Genomic DNA, 13,945 nt, shown 5'->3' with positions numbered 1-13,945 from the left:
CCTTCTTGGCTGTGGTCTATTAGCAGCAGCAGCAGCATAGACTTCAGCCTGCTTCACATGCACATGAATTAAAGCAACAGTGGCCCCTAACATTCTTTCTGTGTAAATTCCTTTCTGTGGTTGTATTTCAATAAGTTTTGGAATTCCCAGGGAAAACCAACACCGGGTCTACACAGTTGTTTTATAGCTTGTTGAATAGCTCCTCCATTTTGGATGGGTTGATTAGCATGCAATTCAGCTGCTTATTAGCATCAGTTGGCCGTGGTGGTGCAGCGGTTAACATTGCTGCCCCACAGCAAGAGGTTCTCCTGTTTGATCCTCGGTTGGGGTGCCATCTATGTGGAGTCTGCATGTTCTCCCTGTGGTTGTGTGGGTTTCCTCCAGGTGCTCCTGTTTCCTCCAACATCCCAAAAGACATGGTGTAGGTGGATTGGACACTAAATTGTCCCTAGGTGTGAGTGAGTGAGTGAATGCATGTGTGTGTGTGCTTTCTGTGGAAGGTTAGATGCCGGGCTGGCAACTCAACACCATTAAACTCCACTGCCAGTCATGAGCAGACAGGTGATCTGCTGTGGCGACCCATAACCAGGAAAAGCCAAAAGAAGAAGATGCTGTAGTTACATACCACAGAATTTACTATGTGTGGCTCACACATGTCTGACATACCAAGATGTTGTAGAGCTAGCACAGAAATTTACTGTATTCTTGAGGACACTCACAGACCAACACACCAATTTCACCTGGAGCACCCATACAGACACACACACACACACACACACACACACACACACACACACACACACACACACAACAGTTACATGGTTCAGTCCTGAAGATCAGTGGCCATTGATACTTTATCCCGATGTCTGCCTGTTTCTCTTTCTTACTGATATACCCTCGCTTACCTTTTGTGTCAGTCTAGGCTTCCTGCTTCCCTCCCACACACACACACACACACACACACACACACACACACACACACACACACACACACACACACAAAACACCCTGTGCAAGTGATGATATCTATGCCATATCCTTGTTTTCTGTTTTTTGGATTCTGGGATACATAAGCTTTATGTTTGAAGCTCAGGGTACATAGCTGACTTAGTGCTTAGTATATCTGTGCTTGTGATGTTGTTTTGCTAAGTGTACTGTTTTCTTACAGGTTTTTGTAATGTGTATATGCCTCCCCAACTCTTACAACAACAAATCTGGACCAAGCCATAAATAAAAGTTTGAAAAAGGCTGAATGATAGGGAGACTTTAAATATTTTGGTCTTACAAAGTTATGCAGTTGATAGAATCAAACAGTTGTTCCATCAGGATTTTTAAGATTCTTCTGAGGATTATACAGGCTGAAACTGAAATATGTGTCATTGATTACTAACCTCTGTCTTTAATGATTTACCAGTACAAAAGTATAAGGCCAAACTGAGGATATTTGGTGACCATCTGTACTTTTGAGAGGTATGAATGTATGAATCTTTGATGCCTGAGGTCTGTTACTTAACAGAGGACACATGTATTCACATAAGTTGCTGTTGTCACATGTTGACGTCATTGCTTTATGAATCACCCACCTTTTACTTACTCACTTACATTACCAAGTAACAGTAGCAAGGATATACCATTCTTTTGTGTTATTACACATGTTTTAATGCTCCAGGTTCAGCATATACCTTGCAAATCCAGCAGATGCTACAGTTTTAGTTCAGGGCTGAGTCTGTCTGATGCTAGGAGTATACAGCCATTACATGGGTAGGTAAGGGTGGTGAGTGTGGTCTGTGTTAAATAAAATTAATAATTCAATACACAGGAGGTTCAGATTCAAAAGTTTACTAGTGTACACCAGGAGGCAAAAAACCATACAAATACAGAATTTTGTCTGACATGATGCAGGAAGTACAGAATATTTTATAGCGTTTGAATTCAAGTTATGCCCACCTTACTGACGTGGTTAGTCACAAGGCATCTACATCACTTTTACTAACAGTATTCTATTCATCTAATAATGCTGATGCAGTACATTTAAAAAAAACTTTTCCTTTAGATACAATATGGCCTTGCTATCCAGCTGGTCAGTCATAATGTCTTTCTGTAAAGTTACTTCTTAAAGGTCTCATATCAGTTCGAATACAATAGCAGCTTCAGTCTTGTAATGCATGTCTTTGTTCTGTTACACTTTCTCACATAGCTGTGTTTTTATCTTACAAGGGCAAGTTACTCCATCAGGAAAGGAAGATTTCATTATTTACAAGGACAAGTTATCTTATCAGGAAGGAGCGGAAGATTTACACATTTAATTTCCTGACCCAGCAGATAATCACTTATGAAAAGCATAAACATTAAGCTTGCTGAGCTGGCAGCTGCCAGGGTCAGGGGTCAAAGCACACTGCAGTTTCAGAAGCTACTTGCATTTACACATGAATTTATCCCTTCTGTTATATGATTAATAGAATAAAATGCATTATAAACTACCTTGCTTTTAAACTAGCATTTCACATATATTTAAATACATATTTTTCTAACAGTCTGGCATCAATTTTACTGTATTTATGTGCATAGGATGAAAGTTTTAGCCCCTAAGGTGATGTGTGAGTGTAGTACGCATTGCCTCTTAGCCAATGTGAAGGCATATTGAGATGTCTACTTCTGTCTACACCCACAGCAGCTGTTGGTTCCCCATCTGACTCCTCACTTGCGTGTGGTTGTGGTGACCTTGTCAGTGGCGGTGGAATGTGTACCTCTTCCCTTTGTTGATTCTGTTGAATATGTTTTCTCAGGATGATTTTGTGAAGCATGGCACAGATGGTGGCATGGATTGTACTGCTGGGCTCCCCAGATGTATCTAGGCACTGGAATTGTGACTTCAGTGGCCCAAACATATGCTGTATGATATTTCTAGTTTAAGTATGTACCTCAATATAGCATTCTTCAGTTGGTGTGCGTGCTTCAGTTGGTGTGCATGCATTTCTAATGGGTGTCATTAGCTACGGTTCCAGCGCATAAACTGCATCTCCCAGTAAATTACTCTGTGGGGATATCACCCCTAGTAAACATCTGATACAGTTGGGAGTTGTGCCAGATGTGTGAGTTGTGGTAACTGCCTGGGTTGCCAGCACACACATTCAAGATGAATCCCTTAGTGTTTACACATGACTTGGCAATTAATAGAGTGGAAGTTCTTTCTATTTATATAGACCCTTCCCTGTTCCCTGGGTGATGCTTTGATTTCTATATGTTTACAGTCTATGGCACCCAGTACTTGAGGCTAGTGTGCTACAGCGTAGACCTCCTGCATATTTTTAGCCCTGTCCTCAGATGTATGGGGAAATGTATGTAGTCTCTGGCATATCAGAGCATAGCATTCAGGAATTGATGGAGTATCCTGGATGCTGATGCCTGTGAAACCCCCAGCATGTCCCCTGTTGGTCTCTTAAAGATTCCTGTAGCTAAAATTCTAAGTGCTACACATACCTTTGTCTCTACCAGTATTGGTTCCGCTCAGTTTGCCCAGGGTCTGAGTTGAGGATAACAGAGGTTTCAGAGTTTCTGTAGTTCTCTACAATTTCCACCTCATGCAGACTGTGATAAGTTAAATGGGATCTCAAAAACTCTTTTTCTTCTTCTTCTTGGATGGGGTCTATTAGCAGCAGTAGCATAGACTTCAACCTGTTTACATACACATGAATTAAAGCAACAGTAGCCCCTAACATTCTTTCTGTGTAGACTCCTTTCTCTGGCTGTATTCCAAAAGTTTTTGGAATTCCCAGGGAAAACCAGCACTGAGTCTGCACAGTTTTTTTATGGCTCATTGAATAGCTCCTTCATTTTGGATTGGTTCATTAGCATATAATTCAGCTGCTTATGCTGTAGTTAGCACACTAGAGTGTTAACCATATTTGCATATCTCTACATGCCGTGTAGATCTGCTTACTGAATCCAAAATGATGCGCATACTCTACTGATTTTCACATAATGTCCTTATTTTTGCCTTATATTTTTTGCCTATTCCTCATAAAATTTGTAGTTTTCTAGCAAATAACTAGGATTATCTGAGGACTGAAGACACTAAATAATGACATTCATTTGAGTTTCAGACTTCATATCCTTCAGAAAATGTATGTTAAAACAAACCCTGTTACTCTAGCAACTTTGTAAGTTTGTAAGAGCAATATTTAAAATGTGTCCCTATTTTTGGGCCTTTGTCCCCCCATTTTGTAAGTCTTTTTCCAGATTTCTTGCACTAAGAGGATGACAGGTATGATGATGAATGACCCTGTACAATCTGCACCACAATGCACACATGGTCTTAGCCGACCATGTAGAGTTTATTGAATCTGTCCCATAATTTCTACCTCACAAGAAGGGTGAGTTAAAAGTATGTTTACATTTTCAGAGAAACCTTATCAAAAGCTGTTAATCTCAGAAATAATGGTAAGTTAAAAGTGTGTTGACATATTCAGAGAAGTTTGTTTATTTGTTTATTTATTTATTTGTTTGTTTGTTTGTTTGTTTGTTTGGCATTTGTTAACCAGGTTAGTCCAGCTGAGCCAGTGGCCCATTTTCAGTGGAAGACCCAAGGATAAAAGCTTCAGTTTACAATACAATGCAATACAATTTGTGAATCATTACAAAAGAAATGATATACATTACAGGAAATACATATTTATACAGTCTAGAATGAAAAATAAATGACAGGCTTAGAAAGACATTCTACAGAAATTACAGGAAGGACTACAAATGAATATACACAATTGAGGTTCCACATTGGAATAGTTTGGTATTATGTAAGAAGATGTATGTATGTGAGAGACAATTATAATTGGTATTGCTGCTGTCTTCAGACTGCAGGAATTTATTGGAAGAAGTGGATTGAGAGGCATAAGTTTAAGAAAGGAGTCAATGAAGACAGCTTAGGTAGCAATATGAGAGATAGTAAAGAGGTATAAGGGGAGGGAGTGGGGAGATTAAGTAGGAACTTGGAATGGCAGGAGGTGGCATTTAGGAGGAAATTTTTCGGTTCAGATTTGAAGAGATATGTGCTAGTAATAGTTTGGATGTTAGGGGGAGCTTATTCCAAGCCTGGGACACACTGTTTTTGTAAAGAAGTTTGCCAGTATTTTTGTTGGGTTTGTAGGTGTCAAGTAGGTGCTGGTCTAAGCTGTGGAGAGTGTGGGAGGGGGGTGTAAAGGTATATTAAGGAGGAGAGAGAGGGACAGGCTAAGGGTTTAGAAAGTAAAGAGTGTGTGAGTTGCAACTGGGAGAGAAGCAGGTACTGGTGGAAATCCAGCCAGTGAAGTTGTTTTAAGGCAAGGCAGTGATGTGATTTATAAGGTTGTTTACTAGCAAATCTTGCAACACTGTAACAGATTTGATGGAGTTTAACTAGAAGGGTGGATTGTAGATGAGTAAAGATAGGAGAGGGATATAGTAGACAAGGAAGGAAGAAAGCCTGAGATACAGTTTGTTTGGAGTCAGGGGTTAGGTATTTTTTTTTTGTCTGTAGAGTAAGCTGACTTTCTGATTGGTCTTTTTGATACAGTGCTGTATATGGGTATCAAAATTCAACTGGTCATAAATTATAATGCTGAGGACCTCTGTATGGGGGTCAGCTTGAATAATGGTGTTATCAAGAGAAGAAATGGTGAAGGTGAATATGAGGTGAGAAAGGGATTTAGGAAGAAAGAGTAGAAGTTTGGTTTCTTGGAGTTAAGTATCAGCTGGTTGTTGGTTTGCCATTTTTCTATGGACAAAAAAGTATTTTGAGTGATAGAGAGGAGGATGGAAATGTTGTTAGCACAGGAGATAAGAGTGGAGTCATCCGCGTATTTTATCAGTGTGGAGGTTGTATAGGAAGTATGTATGTGGTTGGTAAAAACATTAAAGAGTAGCGGGTCAAGAATGGAGCCTTGATGGACCCCAGTATGAATGGGTAAGAAAGGGGAGCAGGTGGAGTGTCATCTTATGGACTGTTGTCTATTAGTGAAATAGCTAGAGAACCATTTAATAGTATAGGGGGATAGGTTGAGATCAATTAGTTTAGCAAGAAGTTTAGAATGAGAAAGTATCAAAAGCTTTTGAGATGTCAAGAAAGAGGCAAGAAACAAGAATATATTTGTTGCTGGTTTCAGCAACAGTATGAGTAAAGGACAGAAGGGCAGTGGATGCACTATGATGGGGTCTGAATCCATGTTGAGTAGCGGTTTGGAGGTTTTTATCTATTAGGTATTTAAGTATCTGTTTCTCCATGCATTTTTCAAGGAGTTTATATAGTGGAGAGAGGATGGCAGTTGGTCTGTAGTTGGCTGGTTCATTGCTATTGCCTCCTTTGTGCAATGGAATGGTGTAAAAAGATTTCCATATGTCAGAGATGGTGGGTTTCTGTATAGATCTATTAATCAAAATGGGAGCAGGGTAGGTTATTGCACGAGCAGCAAATTTAAGAAAAAGGGTAGGAAGGTTGTCAGAGGAGGGGGAGCATGGTTTTAATTTAAGCAGAAGAGATTTTATGTAAGAAGTCAGGATGGGGCTTATTTTTAAAGAGGTATTACTGGTAGTACTGGGAGTGGTATGTGTGAGATTAAGATTGTGACCATTTTAGGTTAGTTTGCAAACAGATTCAATGAAATAAGAGTTATGAAGAGTGATGATTTTGAGGGGAGTTTTGTCAGGGTAGGGGTTGGAGGTGGTAGGGTTACCTGGGTATAGGATTTTATTAATAGAGTGCCAAAATGTTTTTGGGTTAAGGTTTTGGGTGAATTGGGCATTACAACAGTTTTTTTTTCTTATCTCTGTTGAGGTGCATTTTGGTAAGGTTACAAAGTTCTTTATATTGTTGATGAAGGGAAGTAGATTTTGTTTAATCCATTGTTTCCAGGTGCTATCTCTATTTTTCATAAGAGTGTGGGTGTGTTTTGAGAGCCAATGCGTGTGGGTTGTTTTGATTTTAATTTTTCTAAGAGGTGCCAGAGAGTCAAGGATGGCAAGGAAAGTACAACTGAAATACAGGACTGCATAATTTCGGGAGATGTATTTCAGAATGGACCAGTTTATGGATTTGACATGTTGTTGAAGGAATCATTATTAAAAGAGGAACTGTTGTGACATTCTCTGTAGAGATGGAACTTAGGTAACTGAATAGAGTGTCCAGCTACTCGGACAGGAAGGTGGTCGCTTATGGAGTCTGGTAGGGTAGTAGGGTTTTGATAGAGGTTAGGGTCAGATGTAAGAATCCAATCCAAGGTGGAGTTACTGTTATTATTTTTGTTGAAGATAGTTTGTGTAGTAATTAGTTGATGAAAGCCATAAAGTTTGATGTTGATGGAAGGGCTGGTAGTAGATAGTTTTTGCCAGTAAATATTAACTTTTTCTAACAGTATGGTTTCATAGGGAATATGTAGTGACATCCATGAGAGGATGGATTTGAGGATGGAAATGTTGTTTCCTGGTGGAATGTAGATAGCAGCAATGACAAATCTTCTTTGGGGGTTAAGGTGTCAGTTTAAGACATGTAGTTCAGCTGGGGGGAAATTTGGATAGGTTATGGGCAGGAGGCATCAACTGAGGTGCTTGGAGTACATGATTGCAACTCTAACACATTTTCTAGTGACTCTGTCTTGATGGTAGATGTTGTAGTGGGAGGCAAGATTTCAGTGTTGGAGATATGGGGTTTTAACAAATTTTCGGATAGGATTAGGATATGTGGGGAGTAGAAAGTTATCCAGGAATGCAGTTCTGAAGTTTTGTTAAGTACACTTTGTATGCTAATTGAATGTATAGCAATGTGTTTGGTTCTGGAGAGGCAAGGAAGACAACTGAAACTGGTAGCAGATAGGTTGGTGGAAGAATTTTTTGGGGGAGGGGGGCCTGGTTAGCGGTGGATATCCCCATCAAGTAGAAGTGTGTTTGAGAGTTGGGGTGGTTTTAAAAGGTAAGGGTAGTGACATAACGTTTTTAACTTTGGTTTAGGGGATATGGGTGTATGTGTAAAAACATTGTGCTTGTGAAGTTGGATATAGGAGATATTGAAAAGACATGAGGAGCTAGTGAAGGTGAAGGAAGGTTCATTATGTTGTATAGAATGTGTAGTGATAGTCAGAGGTTGGCAATGATAGAGGTGTGTATGGTATGAAGTTAGGAATGAGAGGTAGAGAAGTAAAGTGGGTATGATGTGGAGAAGAGCCATGATATGAGATCAAGTTTTGAAATGTAGCCTTAGATTGATTTAATATAGAATGAGAGTTATGTAATTTACCAGTAATTGTTGGGTGGAGTTAAAAGGAGTGCTTGGAGAGAGTTAATTATGTTGGTCTATTAAGCTCAGTCAGGTGAAAGGAGTGGTAAGGAGAAATAGGAGGGGTAGTGTGAGGCAGGGGTGATAGGACTGGATAAATAATCATAGTGGATTGGGCAGTAGCTGTGGTCAGAGAGTATAAATTAAATGAATATGGGGTGGTGAGTGGAATGTGGGTAGTGTAGGCAAGTGGAGTAAGCCCCAGCTCAGAGAGGGCAAACAGAGTGGAAGAGCTGGGATTCAATTTGCAGCAAGAGTTTAAAAAAAAAACAATCTAAAAACCAAGGAGTTAAGTAGAAAACTAGCACTGTGGTGGTAAGATAGTCTATATATATACACATATATATATATATATATATATATATATATATATATATATATATATATGGATTCCATACACTAGATCGAATTTTCACTAATTTGAAATAGTGCATGGAATGCTCACTTCAGCGAAAGTGCACTTACATGAAGTTCAGTACAACAAACGGGTGTTGTACTGAACTTCCGTGCAGTACTCACAGACCTTAGGGTTAGGGCACGGGTCATAGTAAGGGGATAGCCTGACCATGACCCGTGCCCTAACCCTAAGGTCCGTGATGACTGCAGCACAGTGAAGGACATAGCAATGTCCTCCACTATGGTGCAATAGTCATGAACCTTAGGGTTAGGGCATGGATTAATGTAAGAGGATAGCTATATGAACTATCCCCGTACTCTAACCCGTGCTCTAACCCTAAGGTCTGTGAGTATCGCACCATAGTGGAGGACATAGCTTGTTTTTTATGTCCTCCACTGTGCTGCAGTGTTTTCGGTGAAGTGCATTTACGCAAAAGTTCATTTTCATTAAAGTGAACTTTTGCAGAAGTGAGGCTTCCTATTACAAGTTTGAAGTAGTGAACTTTCGTTCTTGTAATAGGAATCCATATGTATATATATATATATATATATATATATATATATATATATATATATAATATATGTTGCCTATAACTATAGATATTTGGTTAAAGCTTATAATTACCAATAACTGGTTCAAGAAAACTACTTGTAAATTAAAGCACTTTAAGGGGAGAGTCAAGTATTAAGTGCAGTGATTGGGGTTATAGCAGGGACATCTTGTCGATGTGCTGTGGATGTTCAGGAGCTAAGAGAAAAGGAGAATTATCAGTAAAGAAGCATACAGTTAAGTTCAAGGAACAGCAGTGGGTTTACCTGAATTGCCGCAGTGGTAATTCAAGACAGTTATGTTGTTTGTAGAATTGGGATTGCACATGGGGTGCTTTAACTTTTAAATTAAGCTTCTTTGCTGACTTGATACCTATGAAGAGGGAGAGAAATGTTAGGTTAGGGCAATGGTGACAGCAGGATATTAAATGAAAAGCAGAATATTAAATGAAAAAGCTTGTACTTGTGAGATAAAATTCAGTCTTATAAAAAGCTATTAATCTCAGAAGGAGTGGTGAGTTAAAAGTGTGTTTACATTTTTAGAGAAGCCTTATAGAGAGCTATTATTCTCAAAAGGAGTGGTGAGCTAAAAGTATATTTACATTTTCAGGAAACCTTATAAAAAGTTATTAATCTCAGAAGGAGTGATGAGATAAAAATGCATTTACATTTTCAGAAAGCCTTATAAAAAGCTATTAAGCTCAGATCAGAGTTGCCCAATGAAAGGATGTTAAACAAGTAGCTCAAGTGCAGTTTGCATGTAGAGTTTCAGTTCCATTAGGGTCCACTTTAGCTCTCCTTGTCAGAATAAAGCTAATCCCTTTCTCAAACCCCAGTATATCTTCAATTTTAACAGAATAACTAAGGTTGAATATTTCAAACACTTCTATTTGTAATGTTGGATGATTTTTTTTCCTGTACTTCATCTGAATTAACCTCTATTTTATCAAAACAAAATTCTGCATTCAAGGTGGTCACTTGTCATCCAATCACTTTTGAACCAGGAAAGGAGAACCCTGTACCTTTATGGTAATCATCCAAATCTTTAGAAACTTCTTGCTTTTATAACTATTCTGTATCAGGTTCATCTACAGTATTGTGTAAATGTGTAATTCTAGCTGAAGTGATTGCTTTAAAAAATTATGAATAATGTCCATATTTAAATTATCGATTTCTTAAGTGATGTTGAAATCATTCTACCATTAAACGTAATGAAGTTTTCTAAAATTTGTCATCCTCTATTGCTGAATAGCTCAACAAGTTCACTATATCTGCATGAAACTGTTTTGATACCAGAAGGAAATTTTTAGATTCTATGTTTAAGATGATTATGATGAAAAATTAAAATCATTTTTTATCTTATCCTTATGCCCTGTTTATATATATAAAAAAACACATTTTTATTTTTTAAATAATAATAATAATAATAATAATAATAATAATAATAATAAAGAAAGTTATAGTCCAAGTGCTGCCCAAATATAGTTAGAAAATACTTTTAAATATACTTTCTCAGTATCATCTTCTTACAGACGATATAAAACAATATGTATGTAATGTTTTGTAATACTGTACAATTAAGATTCAGTTGAACAAATGACTGTGAATAAGGGTTAAAAGATTGATAACATAATACAGACAAAGAAAAATGGACAAAGGATTGCTAACTGAAAGATTAACTCTTGCACTGTTTTTAGTTGTCTACAACAGAAGTTGATGTTAAAAAGAGGTAAATAGTAGGTATATAGAATACCGCATGATAACTAATAATAAATCAGAGGCAATTCGAAAATATAGGAGTAAAGAATGAAAAAGCAGTCCACATAGGAACAATCCAAGATTACAAAGATTGGGATTTTTGCTAAGAAGTGTTTCCACGGGGACTTTTATGCCTCATGCAGATTTCAGATACTTTTTCCTCAGAGGAATAGCAAATGCTGGAGGTGTGATTGGAAAGAGAGTAATAATAGGGAACGTGATTTTTTGGAATGGTATGAGCTGGTAGACTTCAAAAATTTCTTACAGAATAGTTTGTCAGAAATGTTGCTGGAGCAAATAGTTGTAATCAAAGAAAAGATTTTTCAAAGCTGGGGTATAAGATCTGAATTGCCCAGAAAGAGCAAAGGCCTTATTGTGTTTAATGGTAATGGATCAAAAAAAAAAACAATTACTAAAAATAGAAATCAAAACGTAAACCAATTGTAAATGAAGTATTAAATATTTGGAAATGAGATCTTTAAAAAAGAGAAGAATCCCATTACACAGAAATAAATGGAATTTGTGGGAACAATATGTAGGCAGGAATTGAGCAATTTATGTACTATTGGAGTGAATGAATGTTGTTGAAATGCATACTGCATGAAAGTAAAAGAAATGTTAGTAAATTTTTTTTTGTTTATATTACTACATATGTACGTACCTACGTCACTTTTTTAATGTCATGTGTAATAAGGATGTTTGCAAACATATGATGCTGGCATATTAATAAGGAGGTGGGAGATTGTGTGAAAGAGCTTAGAATTATCATACAAGTACTTTCAAGGTCTGCAGTGAGTGTTAGATGGAAAGGAATGGTTTGATTATGCAAAGAAAGTGAGGCAAATGATAAGATAAGTAAGGTTTAAGAGGATGAAGATATTCAAACAGTATAGTGAACAGAAGGGCAGGCATGATAAGTGAGAAGATTAGGCAAGTTCATTGGCCTGAAGCAGATAGTAGGACATGTCCTTGCTGTAGGACTTGCATGCTGGTTTCATGTAGAAAGCTAATAAAGCTCCCATAACCTTGGTCATAGGATTGTGTGAAAATGGTGACTTAAAATATAACTTACAGACTGACATTTGATTGAGATCTGTGATTGAATTGGAAAGTGGAATGGCTAGTCTACTATCAGAGAATGGACAGGATGCAAGCTTGTCCGTCTGAACAGAAACATCCTCAGAAAGACATCTGTCATTTCTGATAGAGAGTCTTTTTTTTTTTTGCAGCTCTGTTTAGTAATGTTCTCTTCTGGGAGATAAAAATGTTAATATGGTTTGTTTTCTTTTTTTATTAATACATGTTCAACTATGTTTTGAGTGATAATTTAATAACGATGTTTAAAAAAAGTGATGCTGAATCAGCAAATTGTATTTGCTCTGAACTGTTGTGTAAATGTCTTTATTTATTGTATTCCTTCCCAGTGGGAATAAAGAAAAAAAAAACATCCAGGGCTGGAGAAAAAGTGAGGTGTTGTTTACTGTTTTTACCTTCAGTTTGTTCAAGTAGTGTTCAGACAGTGGATTGGCCAAATGTCTGGTTATATAAAGCACAAACCTTAGAAGATTTAACTGCAGTGCTATACCATCCAAGGCAAAGGCATGCTCAGTTCACTGTGGCACCAGAAAAGAGGCATTGTTTGGTCCATAGTTATGGGCTATGACAAGCACAACATGAAACAAAACTGATGCATGCATTAACACACACAAGGTGTAGATTACTGTATAATGAATGGACCTGCTGTGCATCAGACATTAGCTTGTACCCAAAGGCAGCTGAGGAGGGAAGGGTACGTCTTTATTATTTCTTCAAGTGGGGATGTGCAGAATGGCAGGTGATGGCAATGTACCCATAGGAGTAAGGATTGGAGGGGTTGATGGGGTTGACATGCAGGTGGGTAGCAGGTTTGGGAGTGTCAGGAACCAAATTCTCCATTGTTGGAGTGCAGCTTCTAAGTCGTAGCTGTTGGCCGGTGTTCCACGTGGCCATGTAGTGTCAGGGCTGTACCCATCTTGTTCAACAGATGGTATAAACATTAGGAGCATATATCTGTGGCTGCCCATATGAGTAAGTATAGATGGCTGAAAACCACAATACTGTTGAAACCACAGCTAGCAGCTACATTTAGTAGGCAATAACCAATATGGATGGTGTGGATCTAAAATGCAAAACTGGTAGGGGATCTCTGCAAAGAACTAATATGAATGTTAGCAACAGCCATAAGATTGGTCATATCTAGGTATGGAGCCTGTCATTGCAGTGGTGAAAATAATGCAGTCTCCATAACATTATGTTCTATCTGCATATGTTGGGCTTATGACCATCCACTATGCATCTGGACCATTGCTTAGTCATGTTGGACATTTGCCAATGTCCTCACAAATGCACCATGCACAAATGTTAGATATTTATTATTATTTTATTTATTATTATTTTATTTACCTGACATTTGTTTACCGTGGTTGGCTAATACTGTCCTTAGCAGGAGAGCATATCTTCAGGTCCCTATACTCCATATCATTCTGCATGAGGTTCTGGTCCTCCCACAGTCCATGCAATGGTTTTGCATCCTCAAACAGACAACATGATGCACTCATTATCTCCAACACAGTGTGCATAGCAGCTGTCTGTGCCTAGATCAGTCAGCTGCATATCTGCTGGTTGATGACAAGTAGTGCAGCAAAGTCAAGAAATGACTTAGAATCATGGTAATAATGGACACCTATCTTCTATGGTGGTTGCACACATATTGAAGGTAGTGTGTCTGGTGGATAACCTCTGTGGTGGTGATTCCTGGGTTGCCTCATTGGGGGTTTACATGAACAGACCATCCAGTGGATGATGCTGAAATTTTGATTGCCCATTCACCATCAACTGATATGCAGAGGATGTGTGTGTGTATTTCCTCCAATATTAGTGTTGCTGAAGACACTACTACATCAT

This window comes from Protopterus annectens, chromosome 3.part0 (assembly GCF_019279795.1).
Source record: "Protopterus annectens isolate FY-2018-M chromosome 3.part0, PAN1.0, whole genome shotgun sequence".
Taxonomy (NCBI): Eukaryota; Metazoa; Chordata; order Ceratodontiformes; family Protopteridae; genus Protopterus; species Protopterus annectens.
The sequence above is the reverse complement of the archived record's forward strand: the minus strand, read 5'-3'. Positions refer to the sequence as shown.